Below are 21860 nucleotides of genomic sequence, written 5' to 3'. Positions count from 1 at the left end.
GATAGATAGATTAGATAGATAGATAGATAGATAGATATGGATGGATGGATGGATGAACAGATTAGATAGATTAGATGACCAGATATATTAGATTAGATCAGAAACAGAAATATAGATTATGTAGATTGATACACAGGCAGGCAGATAGATACACAAATGAAAGATTAGACAGACAGATAGATGATAGATTAGATAGACAAATTAGATCAACAGATGGACTATATTAGATCAGAAACAGAAACAAAGATAATAATGTAGACTGATACATAAGCAAACTAAACAGACAAATGAAAGATTAGATAGACAGACATACAGATAGATAGATGATAAGTAGGTAGATAGATAGATAGATAGATTGAAATATGAGTATGAATACAAATTCAGTCCCACATCTCCAACTGCCTACTAGGAATATGAATGTCAACAAATCTAAAACCTAAACTCATCATCTTCCCAGTAAAATCCAGCTCTCCTCTTAACTTCCCTATTTCTGTGATTCATCCTTCAAGTCACCTAGATCCAAAAAGCCTTAGAGTTATTTCCAACTTTGAATGCGAGAGAGCAGAGTCAATCATTTTGTGATTCCCATTGACTTTAGTTCTATATCTTTTATGAGCACCCCTTTGGTTCACTCTCTGCTGCTAAGTTTATTTAGTTTCAGGTCACCATCACCACTGAATTGAATGTTGGGACTCAAGGATCCTAAGGGTCTCCCAACTTGACATCTATGAACTTATGTCATGGGCCATTTTAATAGCCCTCTAATTATTCTCCTCATCTCCCATCTCCTAGTCATCTCCTATGTCCAATCTACCTTTTCTAAACCTGCCAAAATCATCTTGATAAATCACAAGTCTGACTACATCTCTCTGTTATTTAAAAATCTTCAATGGCTTTCTACATAGAATACAAATTTCTAGTCTTACCACCCATAAGTCCTACTCAGTCCACCTCCAACATTTTTCCCAACCTCATTTCACATTATTGCCATTCACCTATATGAGAATGAAGTCCATAAGTCCATAAGGACTACTGATAGTGTCTTAAAAACAGCATTTCCTCCTCTGTCTCTAGACCTTCCCAGAAGCTTTCCTTCCCTCCTCTTCTCCTATTTCTTGTAAGTTCATCTCACACCCATCCTCAGTTCACAAACATTTATTAAGTACCAACTATATGCTTCATTCACTCCATCTGGATCTCTTCTTTGTCCCTCTCACTACTTAATTTGCACTATGTTTCTTAAATAACAGAATATAAATTCCTTAAGGACAGGAACATTTCTTTCTCTTGTGTCCCAATCATCCAACCAACAGAGAAAATAAATGTTCACTGAAGGCAAAAATTTATGAGAGATAATGTGGTAGGAGATAAAGAGCTCAGGCTAGGGTATCCCAGGATCTGAGTTTGAATTCCACATGTGATACTTACTTTCTGTTTCACCATGGGAAAAATCATCTCTCTGCTCTGAGTCTCAATTTTCTCATCTGTAAAATGAGTAGATGGCCTCTCAGGTCCTTTTTAGTTTTATTCATAAATCCAAACATTCCTGTCTTTTCTCTTTCTATTTTAAGGCTACACCCCTGGTTGTATATTCCATATTTTAGCTTAATTTTTTTAAAGTTTGGTTCTCCACAACTTTATTCCCTTGGTCCTCTCCCAATCCAGCTAGAAGTGGATTGATCACCTTATGCCCTTATAACATCTACACTCAGGACTCAAAAAATATATTTACATGTTAAAATCAATATCCATCCATTTACCTCACTGATTCCATCCTTTCTCTTTCACCTTTCTTAAGAGGAAAAAAACAAGAATAAAGCATCTGTAAACTGAATGCAAATTTCAAAAATTTGTTTGTGTGTGTGTGTGTGTGTAATTGGGATGGATACTCAGTCATCAGGCATTTATTAAGCTTCTACTGTGTGCCAGGGGCTTCTCTAAACCTTGCAGATATAAAGAAAGAGAAAAAAAATTTCTCCTCTTAAGTTGCTCACAGTCTAAGGGGAGAGACAATATGTAAATAATTAAAATAAACTAATCTCAAGGATGAAATTACAAGTATTAAGGGAATTGAGGATGGCTTCCTGTAGAAGATGGGACCTGAAGGAAGCCAGGGGAAGCTGAGAGACAGAGATGAGGAGGGAGGGCAATCCAGGCATACCCAGAGAAAATGCAAAGACTCAGAAAGAGGGTACTGTCCCTGGAGGCTTTCCACCATCACTGTCACACATGCCCATTTATTACAAAGTTAACAGAACCTTGCAATGGAAGACAGAATTTTCTGAAATTAAAAGTATGTGATTGAGGCAGTCTACTTTGCCAACCTCTACTTTTGGCTGTCTCTGGAAAAGTAAGCTGTGTATGGATTGTTGTGGTGATAAGTTCTATATGTGGCAAATAAAAATGGAGACAGGTTCAAAGCTTATCATTTCTGGTTAAGAAATTAAATCTGAGCCCTGACTGAGCCTTTACTCCCTCTTGTCCTGACATCACCAGAAATGGAAGAATTGTTTAATCCAGATGTGTCAGAAGTTCTAGAAAATGTTTATTTTTGAATTTTACTGGAGGCTGGAGGTCTTAATCTTTCTTGTGTTCTGGATTCCTTTTGCAGTCCAGTAAAGCCTCTAGATTTTTTTCTCAGAATACATAAAAAATAAAAAATATATATAGTATAGTAAATGAAAAAGTTATGAAATAGATATGGAGTTGCTATACACAGATACAAATATATAGATATCGATGTAAATATGAATGTGGATACAGTTATATATATACATATATGTTTGTATATATGCATATATGTGTATAAACATATATGTATACAGAAGGAGAATCTCAAAGTTAATGGACACACATGGATATACCCTTACTCTTCAAGAAGATAGAATCTGAAGTTAGAGTGAGGATACATATTTCACTATAGAAAATAAAGGGAGAAAAAGAAAATTCAGGGAATAAACAAGCCTGAGAAAGTCATTCAAAATGACTCAGAGCAGAAATGATATTAAATGAAATCCCAAGGGACAAACTGTCCTCCATCTCTACTAAGCATAGAATAAAACCTGTTAAATATAATGAAGGACTTCCTGAATAAATCCTTTGTCCTGTTGAAACAAGGTTGTGTGGAAACTCATTTCACAGAGGCTGTGTTGTGAAGCATAAAAGAGATGATCTCTCTCTTTCTGTGTGTACGTGTGTGTGTGTGTACGTGTGTGTACACACACATATACATTTATATTTTCTACTCATCAAAGTTTGGACTAAGTAAAAGAACTTTACATGTTTTCTTGGGTAAGTCAACTAATCTTTCTGGATCTCCATTTCCCTATCTGTAAAGCGACTAGGTGATTCTCAAGATCCTTTTAAACTATAAATCTTACAATCCTAAGAAACACACATGAATTTGTTAAATCCATAAATGACCCCAAATATGAAAACCAAAAAGGTTAGTCAAGTAATATGCATGTGAGTTTGTATACATATCCACACACATGCAAAGGTCAATCCTGTGGATGATCCCTAAGAAGAAGGGTCCAGGGTGATTGGAGCTATTTTCTAGTTGAAATTCAGACTAAGAATTCAAGTCAATGATAGGTCCCACTAAAGGAAGCTGGAGGACAAAGTCTGGATGACCTATGACATTAAAACAATTCTGAATAGAGGGTAAGGCAGAGCCCTGCCAACAAAGACAAACCAAGAGGCACTGTTGGCCACTGAGAAGAGTCATCACACTAGAGAGACTGAGCATTAGTGATATATAATTATTCCTTCCATCTGTAATTCTTCTTGTTCCCATTCATCTGGACCTTGAACAAGAAGAAGACAAGCAATATGTTCTGTTTTGTATGTTGGCTTTTAGCTTTCTCTTTCTTATATGTCTGCCCATGTCTTATATATCTTCTCCACAATTTTGGAGTGGAAAGAATTTTATGGATTAGATTACGTTCTAGGGGTCCTTGTGGACTTAATTAAGTTCTAAAGGCCATTGTGGACTTTATTAAGTTCTAGAGACCCTTGTGGACTAGATTGAGTTCTAAAGGACCTTGAGGACTAGATTAAGTTTTAGGGACCTTGTGAATTAGATTAAGTTCTAGGAACCCTTGCAATTCTAAACACTTTGATATTTTGATACCTTTTCTATTATGGAGCATAAAGAACCTTATAAGTTACTCCACTATTCTTCCTAATATAGTCCTGGCACTATTGCTATTTAGAACTTTTAATTTGGACAATGATAATAAAAGCAGATACTTACATAGCAATTTGAAAGTTATGTCTTTTAAGCCTGCAATTATCTCTATTTTTACAGATGTGAAAATTGAACTTCAGGGCGATCCATTGCCTGGTCCAGCATCACACATGCTGGAGGCAGAATTTGAACCCAAATATTTCCTGACTTCAAATTCAGATTTTTCTATATCATATCACTCTTTCTAGGAGGAGGTGGGGAGGGAGTTGGATTGGGTGATCTAAAGTATAAGGTATTTTCCATGCTATTATTTTGCATTTTAGTAATTTGTATATGTGTCATCTCCCTCTTAGACTATTAGCTCCATTATATCAACTTTGTAACTGCACACTGTAGGCACTTAATTTAAATTGTTTAATTGTATTTCCAACTCTACTCTTCAAGTCATCATTGTTTTTAATGAGCTAGAAACATAATCCAGGATGCCCCCAAAATCTTCATTCAGTTTGGACTATTAGAGCTTCAAACTGTACTAAGACTTTTCTAACAATCCTTTCAAGATCAGTAGCACTAGTTCTTTTCAGAGCTTAAAAAGAAATGTAGACATTTTAACTATCAATTTGAATGCTCTTTCCATTGGTCCTTCCAGCCTCCCAAGGCAGATAGATGGTGAAGTTGCTAGATTCATGTTCATGAATTCAAATCCAGTTTTAGACATAACTGTGTGACCCTAAGGAAGTCACTTCATTCCTGTTTGTCTCAGTTTCCTTATTTGGAAAATGTCAGACACAAATGAAATGACTAAACAACAAATTCATCCTCTTAAGAACATATGAATTTGTCCTCCAACTTCCCATTGATTTTCATGGTTCCTCCTCAGAATTAATTAGTTAATTAATTAATTAATAAAAATTCCACAATACTTTAGAAATGAAGATTCTTTTGGTTTACATAGTTGTTGTGGTTTTAGGATAAAGCTTAGATAACCAACTGGCATCTAAGGCCTTCTATAACCTTGCATTAACTTATCTCTCCAGTTCTGTCTTCTATTACTTCTTTCATTTACTTTATATCCTAATCAAATTGAATCACTCTCTATGCAAATGTGAGTCAAACTTTCAACGTTTTAAGCCTTAGTAGACTCTTTCTTCCTTATGCCTATAACCCCCTCTTCTATTTTAGTGGATTAATCTTCTATCCAGTCTTTAAATCCCCCCCTCAAATTCCATCTTCCCCTTCATTAGTCTCCCATGACTTGTCCTTTAAGAATTCACAAATTACTTTGTGACTCTCTATTGCACTAACCATGTAATATGTGTCATCTCCCTCCTAGGCAATTGGCTCCATTATATCAACATCTTCGATACAATACTATCCATATTGGTATTTTACTCTTCTCACTAAATTATAAAATCTTTGTGGGTGGAGATCATAGATCATATCTTATCAAATTGCTGTGTCCTTCAGGATAAATGATCTCTATATTTTTTGTTCTTAGCAATTTTTTCAGTCCTATCTGACTAAATCCCATTTTGGGTTTTCTTGGCAATGATATTAGAGTGGTTAACCATTTCCTTTTCTAGTTCATTTTACAAATGAGGAACTGGTTAAGTCACTTGCCCAAGATCACACAGATAGTAAGTGTCTAAAGTCAGATTTAAATTCAGAAGAAGAGGGCGACTAGGTGGCGCAGTAGATAGAGTACTGGCCCTGGAGTCAGGAGTACCTGAGTTCAAATCTGACCTCAGACACTTAATAATTACCTAGCTGTGTGGCCTTGGGCAAGCCACTTAACACCATTGCCTTGCAAAAACCTAAAAAAAATTAGTTCAAATTCAGAAGAAGAGACTTTTTCCTTTTCTAGTTCATTTTACAAATGAGGAACTGTTAACCAGTCACTTAACGTGACTTGCTCAAGATCACACAGATAGTAAGTGTCTAAAATCAGATTTAAATTCAGAAGAGGAGACTTTGTGACTCCAGGCCAGGCTCTCTATCCGCTGAACCCACTCCATATTGTACATACTTGTTGAATGCTTTTTGTTTATGTGTTTCTAAAGAATTTCCAGGGGTACAGTGGATAGAGCACCAGCCCTGGAGTCAGGAGTGCCTGAATTCAAATATGGCCTCAGACATTTATTAATTACCTAGATGTGTGGCCTTGGGCAAGCCACTTAACCCCATTGCCTTGCAAAAAAAAAAAAAAACCTAAAAAAAAGAATTTCCATTATCAGTTTCTAGCACCATGTAGCCAGATGAACAATGGTCTCTATATAGTTTTGTTAATCAGATTTGCCCAATGAAGGAATCTACAGATGAGACAGGATAAACCACTGAAAAATGCTAGTACTTTGGTTGATATTTAGTTGGTGAAAACACTTTTCTATTCTGATTGATATATTGGCTTTGATATGCAAACATCATTTTCCTGAGTGGTCTCTTCATGACACTATGTTTTCTCCAATGATCTAATTTAAAACATAGAAACACAGCTTTTTCTGTTGAATGAAGTTCTTTTGAGAAAGAGAATTTCTCTGACTTCTTGAAACAAGTTTCTGACTTCATATTGAAGGCAGAACTGCAAGACCTTTTTTTTTTTTTTTGGAAGGCAGTGGGGTTAAGTGACTTGCCCAAGGTCACACAATTAGGTAATTATTAAGTGTCTGAGCCTGGATATGAACTCAGGTCCTCCTGTCTCCAGGGCTGGAGCTCTATCCACTGCACCACTTAGCTTCCCCCGGAACTTCAAGTCTTGAAGATCATGTGATTCAATGGAAAGAATGCTAAGCTAGGAATCTGGAGGCCTGGGTTTGAGTCTTAGTTGTGTGACCTTTGACAGGTCATTTAACAGACCTTGGTTTCTTCCTTTATAACTCTTTTAGGTCCTTTTCATCTCTCATAGATATTCTATGACTTTAATCTGATTATCTTAACTATGTCAAATAACAACAATAATTGACTTTATGTAATACTTGAACATTTGCAAAGCACTTGACAGCAATCCTAAGAGGTGGATATGATGAGTATTATTACCCTTTTTACAAATTTTACAAATGATATTTTTAAAATTTTTACGAAGTGAGAATTTTATAAATGAAAAAACTCAGGTTGAGAGGTTAAGTGGTATTCTGGGCTCCAAAGGCCAGTAAGTATCTTCTGGCAGAATTTAAATTTGAATTTTTCTGACTCCAACTGCAGTAGCATATACCATGCTGTCATCACTGACCACAACTAAAGCCAGAGTCTATGTTTGGGACTAAAAAGTCCATTGGAAGGGAACCATGTCTCACAAGAGATCCTGATACACTGCTAAAAGTGGTTTTGATGAGCCTTTAATAAAAAAAAAAAACTGTTTGGAGACAACAGAACCATCTAACCATCATATTTTTCTATATTTTATACATATAAAACTCACCAACTGGGCAAAAAATCCTGCTTTCATGTGTCCAGGAAGGGACTTGTATTGTGGGTTTGCATATTGTAGTGGTCTGAATATAACCCTAAATAAGCTTTTTGATGGGAAAACACATATAATCTTTTAGAGTGAAAGATAAATTCTGATTACAAGTTACAAGGGCTTCAAAAGGTATCAGCAATAAGGTGAGCAGCAAAATTCCAGCTTCTATGAAGGATTTTTTTTAAAAAGTGTAACCCCAATCAGAATACAATTGTATTTACTAGGCTATGTATATGCAAGGGAAACAACATAAAATGTGTTTTTTTAAAAAAAAAAAAGCACTGAGACAGAATCAGGAGACCTAGTTTCAGTACTAGAACTTTGTCTTTGTAAAAATATATGTCTTTAGATGTATATAGGCTAAACAAAAAATCTTAGGCTACTCTCACTAAAAGCACCATCTTACTCTCAATCTAGCCCTGCCCCCCAAAGCATTTAGTGATTCAGAATTAGGGATGTCAGCAGAAATTTGAATGAACTGATCATGTTTTAAAGGTAGGCTTTTTCTGAATCCTCAGAACTCATGCCAGGGGCTTCTTCCAACCCTTCTAGTTTGATACACTTCTTCACAAGATAGTTTGGCTCATAATGGCCTTTTCCCAGTCCTGTTTCTCTTTGTGTGAGATGTCTGCTTGGAACCACATGTAAAAATCTCTGGTTGATAGTGCCAGAAAAGGAAGATTAATTTCTCTTCTTTGGAATCCCTGCTGAATATAAAATCAACAGGCTTGATCCAAGTCAGGTGACTATCACTGGGGGGGTGGGTTGGGATGTCATTAAAAAAATGAATGGAGAAGACTGGGCAGAGATTTCAGCTCACTGAGTTCCTAGAAAACTGCTTTAGTGAGGATTGCTGGCTCTACCATCCTTTACCTACTCAGCTGGAAGACTGTGATTAGTTAGATTTTGTAGACTTGAAGGGGAGGACACCCTTGAAGGGGACTGTCCAGTAACCAGGAGAGCCTGATAAAGAAATACACACTGGAGACACACTGGATAAATAAAAAACAAGTTAGGAGAGACAAGAGTGAGATCTATGAGACCTCTTTTATTCTCCCAAAAGAAGGAAGGGATATAACTTATTATTATCTACATTGATTGACAAAGGAGGAGGATGTCAGAGAGGTCAATCCATCAATGAACCTATAAGATATTTTTTGGTATTGAAGTAACTTAACACTGACGTCACAAAGTGAATAATGGAGAAAAAGACTTGAACACAGGGATTGAGATACAGTTCTCTTCCTTATGTTAAGCAATGAATGAATGAATGAATGAATGAACTTAATATGTTCCAAGTATTATGCTAAGAATTGGGCATCTAAGCAGAAAGCAGTACAGTTCCTGGTCTCAAGGAACTCCTATTTAAAAAAAAGAAACAGCAGGAATACAAAGAGTCAGGTGCAGCATGGATGGCAAGACCTATAACTCCAATGCAATTGGGCACATGGCAATCCTAAATGACCCTTAGATTGGTGCAGCAAGATACATGGCAATGCCCAGTAATCTGGAGGGTGCATCAGCAGATTGAATGGCAAGGTGGGTAAGGTCTATAGAACAGGGCTATGAAAATCTTAAAATGCAGAGTCACATTTGTCTACAAGTGTGTTCTGGTCTGATGGGCACAGGCTAGTTTGTAAACTCTTCCCTCCCCTCTACCTCAGGGAGAATACTCTGTTCATCCAAATCATTCCACATAGTCCTTGACATGGTACTATACCCAGCTAAATGAACTGATGCTTTTTAAAAAATATGACTCTGCATGTGAGGATTTTCACAGCCCTGCTTTCTAGATCTGACCCACATTGCCATCTACTCTGATGATACACCCTTCAGATCACTGGGCATTGCCATGCACCTTGCTATAATAATCAAAGAGCTACTTGGGTTTGCCATGTGCACAATAACAGTGACTTTTGGACCTATTGGCCTATGGAAACCTTTTCAAAATCATATTTTTAACTGCATAAAATGAAATATATAGGTTTAAAGCAAATTGTTATAAAATATATTTCTTTTAAAAATCAAGGACATAGACCCTAAGATAAGAACTCCCGATCTAGGTCATCTCTCAATGAATTTTTATGACAGAGCCCCACCTCTCTCCCTCCTTCAAACTAGATCAGACAGTCACTAGGTTTAATTTTTCACTTTAAATTCTATCTTTGACCTGAGAAAGGAATTTCTTATTGTTTCCTTACTATATTCTCCCTTCTGTTCAGACTCATAGTCAGATGGAGAGGAGAAAGTTAGAGTAGCCACATCAATTTCATTATCGCCCTTCAGTCAAGGAAGAAACTATACCTTCCCCAGAGGACATAGAGGACAAAATTGGGGCTAACTCCTCACTGCTTTGCCAGGGGTCACAGCCTTTTGGTAGGTTGGGAGCCAGTATTTAGTCCAGGTACAGAATAGTTTCATTGGTCTTCCTACTTGGAGTTAGGGAATGGAGCAATGACACTCTCCTTAGGGCACAAGACCCCACAGAAAGGAGCCAAAGGCCTCTACTTGTGCACCTTCATGCTGATCTCCAGAGAATCAGACCTACAACTTCTTCCACAAGGTCTGCTTTCTCTCATAATTCTGTAAACTGAAAATTGAGCTTTTGTTACTACAGAAATGAAAACCCCCTCAGTCATCTTTCCTGGACCAACAGTCCAGTAAATACAGAACACACATAATGGCTTAGAGCTCTTTGGCCGAAAGCAGTATCCATGGCACTCGTCCTTTCTGATGGTGCAAGGAATCATATATTCTTAGATTCTTAGAGTTAGAAAGAATCCATTTCCATAGTCATTACAAGAGTTCTCCTATAAATTTGAATTTCCTCCCATTTCATTTCTTTGGAAGGCAAGAGGTTTCACTAGAGCTTTGTGGTTTCAAAATTCTCTGTCTCAAATAAGTTCCAGAATGAATTGGCAACATCCAATGAGCCAACATCCAACTCAGTGTCTACCAAGACATCTCCATTCTGTTTTACACACCTGTTTTACAGGTACCTTCTCTGCCTCCTAAGTTTCTACTTCATGAAAGAAGATTCCCTCCAATAACTGCCCTTGCATTGGCAAGAGGGGTCAGGCAGGATTTAGAGGTAAACCTCTAGCCCATGATTTCTCCAACAGAGAAGGTGCTTGTGCCTGATGGAAAGTTTGGGCTGAAACATTCTTGTTTCCAAAAAATCTGGGTCTAATATTTACACAAAGTCTGAAATTAATGCAGAGAAAATGTTCAGGTGCCAGCATTGGCCAACAAGACTTAAGAACAGGAAGGGGGCAGGTATCAAGTAAAAGGCACTTTTTTTTTGCAGATGGTGTTGGAAAAAGCTGAATTTCCCTGGTCATATGGAACAGAGTCAATGACTTCATGTCACTCTAGGTCCTGGTCACTAGCCAGACAGGCATACTCATCCACACGTTTCTGTTTTATAGTTTGATTTTCATGGAAAGCTGTGTTTAAGTGAATAATGGGGAAGGGAAGAACAGAGTCTAGAACTATTGGGGGATATTTATGGTAAATTGGAAAGATCATTAGACTTGGGTAAGAAAGCTTAGGCTTTCTTAGAACCTCAATTTCCCAATCTGTAGAATATAAAATGAGCTAAAGAAGCAAATAGTAAACTACTCTGGTGTCTTTGCTAAGAAAACTCTAAATAGGGTCATGAAGAGTCCTGCACAACTAAAAATGATTGAACAACAGCAGAATGGTATACATAAACCTATGTTACTTGCCTCACAGTTTTGTCTTGAGGAAATTGTTTGAACACTTAATTATATTGTAAATGGGAGGTCAGAGATTAGGATCATAGGATTCAAAGATGTTAAGGACCTTAGAGATTATATTAGTCTAGGCACCTCAATTTACTGATGAAGATGAATTAGTGTAGCTTCAGAAAAATCATGGGGTGAGGGTAGGGAGTTGAGAAGGGGAAGGAAGCCTTCACAGGGCAGGTGGGAAAAGGGGAGCATGGCAAACTTCCAGAAATGACCTAGACTTAGATCTAAACTTAGCCTAGACTTAAAGGACACACCTACAACCCATTACAAGGTCATATTCAAGATATTTCCAAAACAAATGGGAGTTTTCAGACCTTGTGCTCCACTGTCCCAATATTTTGAGCATATGGTCATTGAGACTATTGACACTCTTGGATAAAGTTTTCAAGTAAGAGTTCAGTAGAATAGGAACTATTGTCATCATTTTTATAATTATTAACTGATTCAGCTTGGAAATTCTGAGAATCCTAGAAGAATATATGACTAGAAAGAACATGGGAAGACATGGTATTAATATATAGGAGAGGGCCTATTCAAAGTCTGCCAGATAGAATTTTGGCAGTCTGATAATCTTAGGAAGCAATTTGCCAGGTGAAGTGTCTTTCATTTTAAAAGTTACAATACAACCTGAATTTCTATTTCAAGTCTGATATTGTAGCTAAGGAATCATGATTTTGATTTGAAGCTTAGAGATCCTGGGATCTCTTTTCTGATGTATGCCCAGATTGAGATTAATAAACTAGGGAAACTGGACATAAGATATTGCAAACTTGCTTTTCAGTTTCTGAGTGTAATAGAGGAGAGATATAAATTTTGGCAAGCAGACTCCATTCCATCCTTAAGTGAAACCTGGGGATTTTTTTTTTCTTCAGGGTGGAAAAACATGGAGGAAACTGCTAGCACTTGTTCTCCCTCACCAGGATAGAAATAACTGAGCTTATCACTTACTTTAATTATGCTGTACCCCAGTGAGCTTTTCCTTGGCTCTGACCAGCCCTACTCTGCTCTACCCCTCCCAAGTCTCATTGTCTCTGCCTTCCCATTCTGATATAGTATCCACAGATTCCCTTTGCCCCTCCAATTGAATTTGCCTTAAGAAATTGATTCAGGGGTACATTTTGAATTATTTGCTCCAGGTTTCCAAATTACTGATTTATAGATCTGGTGCAGCCCCTTTAGATGAGTGAGAATAGTAGCTATGAAATATCAGTTTCAAGGATATTGGCCAATAAAAATTCATACCAAGGGAAGCATGTATGCACACACATTAATTAAGAGCTCCATCTAAACATGATTTCAATCTGATTCCTGAGAGGGTAAACAGAGGAATTATGATATAAGAGAACAATGCAGCTAGACAGCTTGGGTCAGGGGAACGCTGATTGGAACTTTCCAGGTGGGAAAAGGAAGTCATTCTCTAATACAGGTAGCACAAACTTCAGGAACAACATGACCATTGAGACTATTAACAGTTTTAGATAAGGCTGGAAAAAATAAAATATTTTAAAAAGATGAGGTAGTTCAAATGGAGCTTAAGAATTCATCAAGAGGTAGAACCCCTTATTAAAATAATATAATCATAATGTGATATTATATTATATTATTACTTATTATTATTATTTAACATGTGCAAAGACCTTTAAAGTTTGCAAAACACTTCCATGTATGCTATCTTATTTGATCCTGACAACTCCCTTGTAAGATAGGTGTCATTATTATCATTCTCATTTGAGAAAGGAGGAAATTGAGACTGACCGATCTTATTTAATTTGTCTAAAGTTACACAGCTAATAACAACCTGAGGGAGAATTTGAAATCACATTTTCTCCTCTCCAATCCCAGTACTCTATCCACCATGCTCCCCAGCTACCTCATAAATAATGTATAAATTAATGTATAAATTTTCCCAGAAACTGTTGACTTTGTTGAAAACCACTGTCATTAAAGAGACACTGATAATTTCAGACTTAAAAGTTTAAACTAAAACTCATTATCCTAGTGAGCTTTTCCAAAATATGTATTGTTGTCTTTCAGTTGTGTCTGACTCTTGTTACTCCATTTGGGATTGTCTTGGCAGAGATAGTGGAGCAGCTTGTTATTTCCTTCTCCAGCTCATTTCATAGATGAGAAAACTGAGGCAAATGGGATTTGTGTGTGTGTGTGTGTGTGTGTGTGTGTGTGTGTGTGTGTGATTATATGTATGTTCATGCCTGTGTGGGGAGGAAGCTGTTTTGAAATGCTTTGAATAGCAAACAAAAGATTTTTTATTTGATTCTGGGGGTTTGTAGCAAGGCACTAGAATTTGCTGACTAAGAGGGTGACTTGGTTGGACCTGCATTTTAACCCTTGTTGACTTTCTAAACCTTCACCCTGCTGCCTAGTTCCAGAGATTCTTCCAATATAAGCTCCCAAACCATCACACTCGGATTATCCTCAAAGTATATATATATGAATATTCTTTGGTGTCCTGAAAAGTAGTCTTCACCTTTTGGGGAAGGTCATGGGAAAGCCCAAGCACCACAGAATGGCCTCTCAGTGATATCATATTATATCAGCCATTCCTGGAAATTATCCTAGAAATTTTGATCTCTGGCTATATATATATATATTTATAATTGTATGTTGAACTGGTCTATGATCATGGAAATTAGCTCTGCTTACTAATCCCTACAGAAAATGATGGACAAGAGTAATGAAAGGGAAATAGCCACCAAGGGTGGAGCAAATTATGATTAATATAAAACAACTGTTCCTCTTGTCCCTACCCACCAAATTGCCTCCAATTCAAGAAGAAATGAATTTTAGATCAGGGTCTCTTCTGACTGTTGAGGAACCTCACCTGCATGCTGAAAGTACTGAAAATGGCTGATATGTACTAATTAATGAGGTGTTCATGTAGGGTCTGAACACATAACAATAATAATAATAAATATAATTGGAATAATAGCAAGTGTTTTTCTAGCACTTTGAGGTTTCCAAGGACTTTTGTAAGTATCTTAATTTTTATTACAGCCATGCTATTTAAATATTATCCCTATTTTTCAGATGAGGATCATAGAATGTTAGAGCTAGAAGAGACTTTAAAGATCATCTTTAAGATCACCCTCCTCATTTTACAAATGAGAAACTTTACTTTAAATGACAGTTTACTTTAAATGACAATCAAAATCAGACAGGTAGTAAGTACAAGAACCAGAATTCAAGCATAAGTTACCTGAGTCTTATGCTAAAATCTATGTGTTCTTTCCTCTATACCTTGAGATGTGAATTCTACTGCATTGTGTCTGAAGAGGACAAACTAGATAGGAAGGGCTCCTTGGAGTACAAGCTTTGCTCCCCCATGAGGTTTCAAGATAATTAGGTAAGGAAAAACTCCCTAGAGTCTGGAGTCAGAGTGAACCCCAGTAGCAGCAGGAGATGAAGAGGAGCAGAGTGCCCATGACTCTTTCATGGCAACCCTGAATCTGGTGATGGAGCCAGAAGAGAGAGTAGACCTGGGAAAGTTCCTATATGTCAGGGGGCTGATTTAAGCCAAGGAAAAGAGGCCAGAAGAGAGAGAAACTGCTGTCATTTCCTAAAAGTAATTTTTCAAAGTGTCCTGAGCTGGGATTTGATTTCTCAGATTCCCTGTTGTATTGAGCATCCATCTCCTTCTCCAGGCTTCTCCCCACAACAAACCCACTGAACCTCTTCATAAAATTAAAACCAGTTTCATTTTAGCATTTGGCCAATCTTCTCTTGGCTCTGGTCAGTGGGGTTGGCCACAGAATACCACTGGCAACAAAAACAGTTCCATTTGGCTTGTTTCAAAAGCCCAAAGGCCCTGGTCTTGTTTTCTTGGCTCCATTTCTTCCTGCCCCTCTGGTGATTAGCGTTTTGGGAAGGAGTAAGTTGACAAGAGAGTTCTCCTGCCAAAGGAGAGGGTCCTAAGGCTAGAGATATCTATGTTCCTCTGCCCCTCAAACCTCCACCCCCATTGTCTCAGCACTGCTGAGCTGTCCACCGCCTTTTTGGAGGAGTCAGCAGATAGGACACAAGATGCAGCTGAGCAAAAGATGTTCACATTCACAGGGGTGATTGCTGAAACATGACCTTTTTAATTGGGGACAGCTTGATTAAAGTTCTTTAAAAGTCCATTTTGCAATTCTCTAGGCAGCAGTGAAAAAAGGCTGTCTCCAAATCTGGCGTCCAGGGATGAATCTGTCTCATTCCTGCCTTCTCTTTGGCGCCTTTTGGCAGTTTGCCTGACCTAACAGTTGGGAGTGGTCTGGGGAAAAGGGGAGCTTGACTTTGGAGAGGGAAGGTATGCTGGGAGAACAGAGGGAGCTATGAACACATAGTACTTTTCAGACTAGTCCATGAGTCTTGGACTCCTGTATAAAAAATCCAATAAAGAGGCAAGGCTATCGTATGTGAAAATACACATATTCTTCATCCCAGAAACCCCAGCTTAATTTTTTTTTAACTTTTCTATAGAATTTCCCATTTTCCAGAGCACCTGGAAAGCCTTAAGATTCCGTAACACTCTTATCTATATCTTTATCCATATCTTACTACCTTACCATAAAAATAAAACCTCTGGTACTCTCCCAGGTTGAATCCCCAATGACTCCTTCCTGTTTTCCCCAGTTACTCATTCATTCATTCATTTGTTAATATGTCCCTCCACCTACCTCCTACTGAGTACATTTTTAAAAGGAAAACAAAGTTCTCAATATATAGCTGCCCAGTTCAGCAAAACAAATTCCCTCACTGAATGCCTCACTACCATCAGGTAGAGGAAACCTTGTTCCTCACTTCACTGGGGGGTTGGGGGGAGAACTGTGGATAAGAGAGAAAGGAGGGAGGAGCAAGCAAAAGCACCAAGAGTTCTGTGATGAGCCCTATGCTCTGCCACAAATGCTAAAGAGAATTAGAATCCTACCTCTCTCATGGAAGATTTTAGTTCAACCCAAATTCTCCACCTAACTTGAGCATAACACAAGGAGTAACAGTGATCAAGAAAGTCTGACTCCATTTCATTTACATAATTTCTTAAATGTGGAACTTTAAACTATAAATTATGCTGAGATGAAATCTCATCAAGTCATTTAATGAGTAACTATAATGTATAAGGCAGAGTGGTAGCTCATGTTACAAGATCTCTCTCTCTCTCTCTCACACACACACACACACACACACACACACACACACACACACACAAAACACACTCATATCTCCTGGCTCCATTCATCAGTCTACTACACCCATACCATCTACTATGTGCTAATCATTATTGGATACAAAAATAATATAAGAACCAAATAGCTTAAATTCCAGTTAGGAGTTAGATTCCAAAATGGAAAGTTAAATAGAATTAAAAGATAACTTTCACAACGGTGATAGAAAATATGGCACATTGCTTTCTAGATGAATTACAAAAGATGTGGGAGTTCAGAGAAGAGAAAGATCATTTAATTAAGGGGTAGCATGGTATGTTAGATAGATAGTCTTTAGTCAGAAGGAACTGGGTCCAAATTTAATTCACATTAACAAGCTATGGACCATGGGTAAATGACTTAACCTTTCCAAGTTTCCGTTTCTTCTTCTATAAAACAGGGAAAACACCTTTAATACCTATTTCATTGTGTTATTGTAAAGTTAAAGTGAGCTGATGTGAAATGCTTCGCAAACTTTAAGGTGTTATGTAAATGACAGTTATTATTTCAAATTAGGATAATAATTCTTCATCTCCCTCATCATAAAAGAGGTAAAATTTCAGTATAGGTTTGAGTGCTAGAGTTTGGAGGAAAGGGAAAGTGTATTGCAGAGGGCTAGATTAGGATGAGCAAAACAATGAAGGCAGGAAAAAAACAAGGGGTCTTCAGACTCCAAAATGGATCTGGAATAGGGAGTAGTACATAATGGAGAGCAGTGGGAAAAGCTGAGACTGGAGAAGTTGGAGTCTGGTAAAGGACTTTAGTAAAGGGGAATCATAATTTATTTAAGCCTACTATAATTTCCATTCTTTCTTAATAGCTTCTTTTTTGTTTCGTGATTTTTTCCTATGATAAACATATATTAAAGGTTCTATGTAAAGTGGGATTCAATCTCATGAGACTCTCCCCTTTGGTGGAAAAGATACTGGCTCAAAACTGCATCTTCTTTTCCCTTTAGAGAGAAGTTGAGTGAGCACCCTCTCCACCAATGAGGAGACTTTTTTTGCAAATGTTCAAGCTCACATCCACATGCAGGAGTATTCCTGTGCTATATGAAGACCATACTAGTTCATAACTTGTTTCCTTCCTTATCTAGTTCTTCACCGTGTTAGCAATATTCAGGGGCTTTTCACAAGCCTTAGGACTTTGTTAGCAAAGTTTTAGAGATTTCTACTTCTCAGTGATGTTCCAGGGTAAAAGCAAGGAAGAATATTAATGACAAGGTAATTTGTGATTGTGGTTGGATTGTGCTAAAATAGCAAATTCATTACATAGTTAATATCAATCCTTATTGCAGGCCTAATTAATAAAATATAAATCTAATCTATAAAATCACACACAAGTAATATGATAATTATTTATTAATAATAGTGAGTCATTAACATTAATTGATAATTTATTAATACAATCATAATCTACATGTCTTTTAGACTTAAAACATTAAGTAAATTAAACATTATCCTACTTAAATCACTAATATAAATACTGATATCCACTAAATTACAACGAACTGAATAAATACTAATTAAATTGAATAGAAATTACCTTCATACTAACAATATGTACACTCATTCCCCAGGGCCTTTCCTTTTTTCATAAAACTCACCAACAATTCCTTTATTTCCCTGAAGTAGGCCATTTTCTTGAGAGGACTGAGACAGCCTCCCAAGCAACAGATGCATTAAATAATGCTTTGGTTACCCTCCATAGCATTGAGGCTGATACAATGGTCCTCTCCTACCATCAATCCTATATCCAGTGTCCTTTCAGGTTAAAATGGCCTGATACTCAGAAGATCAGAGAGCAAGTCCTAGTTCTAACACTTAGTAGCTTGGTAAGCTCAGACATATACCAATATCACCTTCATTATGACAATGATCCCACTTCCTGATAGATAATAGGTAGATAGATCTTAAAATTTGTGAATCTCTCCTCATAACAATCCCAGGGGATGGGAAGGACAGAACTTTAATGCACGTAAAGTGTTTTGTAAACATTAAAACTGAGTTTGTAAATCTATTTAGGTGATGATGATGATGATGATAGTGATGTGGTTTGCCTAGGGTCACAAGTGTCAAAACCATAATTTGAACCTTGATATTAAGTCTATCACACTTCCTTCAGTGCCTCACTCATAAATTCTCTAGACCTCAGTTTCCTCACTTGTGAAAGGGGATTATAACACACTGTCTACTTTATGGGATAGAGGTTTAATGAAGTTCTCATAATGCTCCTTCTTGTTCAATTCTTCCCTCTGAAATACAGTGTCCCTCATTCTAGGTCTTTGTCCTAGGACTTGGTAGAACAGGAAAGAAGAAACTTTGTCCTGCCCATTTGCCCAGTGAAGGTCAATTGTTGATAGCATCAATGAGGAGACAACAGTGGAAATGATGTGCTGTGATGAATTTTCAGTTAAAGAACATGGACTGGAATCTTAGGGTTGCTATTTACTATCTATGTGACCTTGGACAAGTCAATGAGCCTCACTGGGTCTTGGTTTTCTCATCTGCAAAATGAGGGGTTTAGGCTAGATCAGAGATTTTCAAAGTGTGGCTTGGGGCCACACACTGGACCCCTTAGATCTCTGAGAGCCTTTCAGGAGGTCCACAAAATCAAAACTATTTTCTAAAGCAATTTAATTTCAAATATAGTAAACATTGATGGATAAAACCCAAAGTGTTTGAGGTCTTCAATAATTGTCAAGAGTAAAAGGGGTCTTAAGACCAAAAAATTCTAGAGACATTGTCTCAAATGATCTCTAAGTTCTCTTCCATTCCATATCTATGACCTCAGGGTAGAAAAGTTGTAGAGAGGGTGCTTGCAAGCTAATAATAATAATAATAATAATAATAATAATAATAATAAATCATTCAATGGATAGAACCTGTAGTCAGGGATAGGCCTGTAGAGAAGAAGTTGTTGTTCAGTTGTTTCTCAGTCTTCATGATTCCTTTTGTGGTTTTCTTGGCAAAGATACTGTAGTGGTACTCCAGCTTATTTGACAGATAAAAAAAAACTGAGGCAAACAGGCCTAAATGACATGCTGAGAGTCATATAGGTAGTAAGGATCTGAGATTGGATTTGAACTCACGTCTTCCTGATTCCAAGCCCCATACTCCGACTACTTCTCCACCTAGCTGCCCTGGCTTCAGACACTAGCTATACGACCTTGGGCAAATCATTTAACCTCTAGGTCCTCTCTCCATTTTATAGATGAGGAAACTGAGATTAAATGACTTGACCAGGGTCACACTAGTAAGTATCTGAGATCACATTTGAACTTAGTTCTTCCTTACTCTAGGTCCAAAATTCTACTCATTGTCATCTTTTAAGAAGTCAAATTACAAAGTTCTAAGAACTGATTTCAAATTCATTTACCACAAACTCATATATGAATTTGACACAAGGAAAAGATAGATGTCATAGAAAAGTGATAATTTTTGTATCATTTACATTTTGCATCCTGTATGACTTCATGTAATACAACTGAGAGATAGGCAGAGAAGATTTTGTTAGTGTATTCCCACTTGACTGAGGGATAATTGAAGCCCAGATAAATCCAGTGACTTACCAGAGATGATATGAAGAGTTGGTGGAACTAGAGCCTGTCTCCAGAGTTCTGGCCTGGATTGTGTTCTTTTCCACCACAGCATATTGATTTGTCACACATCTTATAGTTAACATTATGGAAAAGAAAGGGCTACAGTTTTGAGTCTGCTCAATGAAATCCCTCTTAATACATGATTCCTGGAATATTTTCTCCTCTGGATTTGAAACCTAAAGCAAAAAGTGACATCTCTAAGTACTTTTATATACTTACATGGTCAAATCTTGTTAATGTGTAAGTCATTCCCTTGGAGTAAATCATGTACATTGGGAGAGGTATTGATTCTCTTTCAAATCTCTTCCAAAGTGCCCAAGAGGAAAACTCACATACTGGAGTGGTCTGGTTTGTTATTGAACAAACAATTCAACCAACCCCAAATACTGTGGGCACTTAAGATGTTTGTTCATCTATTCAACAAGTATTTGTGGTATGCTTCTATGTCTACACTTGTTACTTTTACTGTGTAGGGAGCTGAAGAAATTTAGGTCTTTGCTTCTTCTGTCCTTGGGGGTACTTAAAATTGGATAGAGAAATTGGGTAAGTGGGTAGAGAAAAATAACAGACTTGAAGCAGTTGGAAAACAATTAAATACTAAATGGTCAATTATATAACCCTACAAAAAGAACCCAATAGAGGGAGAGTTCCCCAGGGGTCATAGTAACAATAACAATACTAACATTTATACATTGTTTTAAGGTTTACAAAGCACTTAACAAATATCATCTCATTTTATCCTCACAATCCTGGAAGACAGATACTATTATTTCCTCATTTTATAGATAAATAAACTGAGTCTGGGAAAGGTTAAGTGACTTCTGCAGGGACACACAGGTAAATAAGGCTTACAGAAAAGGTGAGTGTTAGCTGTAAGTTTAAACATGGGTGAGAGGAAAATCTAGTATATGGTAAGAGGGGTGATTTTCATCCAGGAAGTTTGAGTTCAAGTTACATCAACTCTGGTATATACCTTCTCTGAGTGACTCTGTCACTCAGTCTCTCAGTTTTCTGGAAGCTCTCTAAAATTCTAAAGTGCACAGAAAGTGCTAGCTTGCATTCATAGAGGAAAAGGGAAATGGTGTCTTTCACAGATTTATTTACAAAGTAGGGTGAGAGGCAAGATTTGAACCTAGATCAGCCTGGGTCAAGCCCAGAATTCTATCCACTCTCTCCCAGGCTACTCCTTTATGTTTTGTTTCCTTCGAAGTGCTATTAGTCACTAAATGTTGAATGAATAAATGAATGAATGAATGAAATAATTACTAGGTCTTAAAGGTATACACACATAAGAAAACAGCCCCTGAAGGAGCTTAGAATCTAAAGGAAGAGTTCCTAGTTGTATCACAGCTCTCTTTAGGAATGTGATGAAACCCTTTGCAGAATAATGAAAAAAAAATTGAAAAACATAGGAAACTAATTATATTAAAAACAGTTATCAAAATATTTTCTAAAATAAGCTCATGGTCAAGTGTGATGGCATGCAGTTGAGGTCCCTGATGCTGATAAGGATGAGACTGGTGGATAACTTGAGCTCAGGTGTGCTGAAATGTAGTGGGCTGGGCTGATCAGGATTTGTTATTGCTTAGACATTTCAATCATGACCCTTTTTTAAGTAATGTGGGGGAAAGTTCTTGGCAAA

Source organism: Macrotis lagotis, chromosome 4 (assembly GCF_037893015.1).
Source record: "Macrotis lagotis isolate mMagLag1 chromosome 4, bilby.v1.9.chrom.fasta, whole genome shotgun sequence".
Classification (NCBI taxonomy): domain Eukaryota; kingdom Metazoa; phylum Chordata; class Mammalia; order Peramelemorphia; family Peramelidae; genus Macrotis; species Macrotis lagotis.
This window is presented reverse-complemented; position numbering follows the sequence as displayed.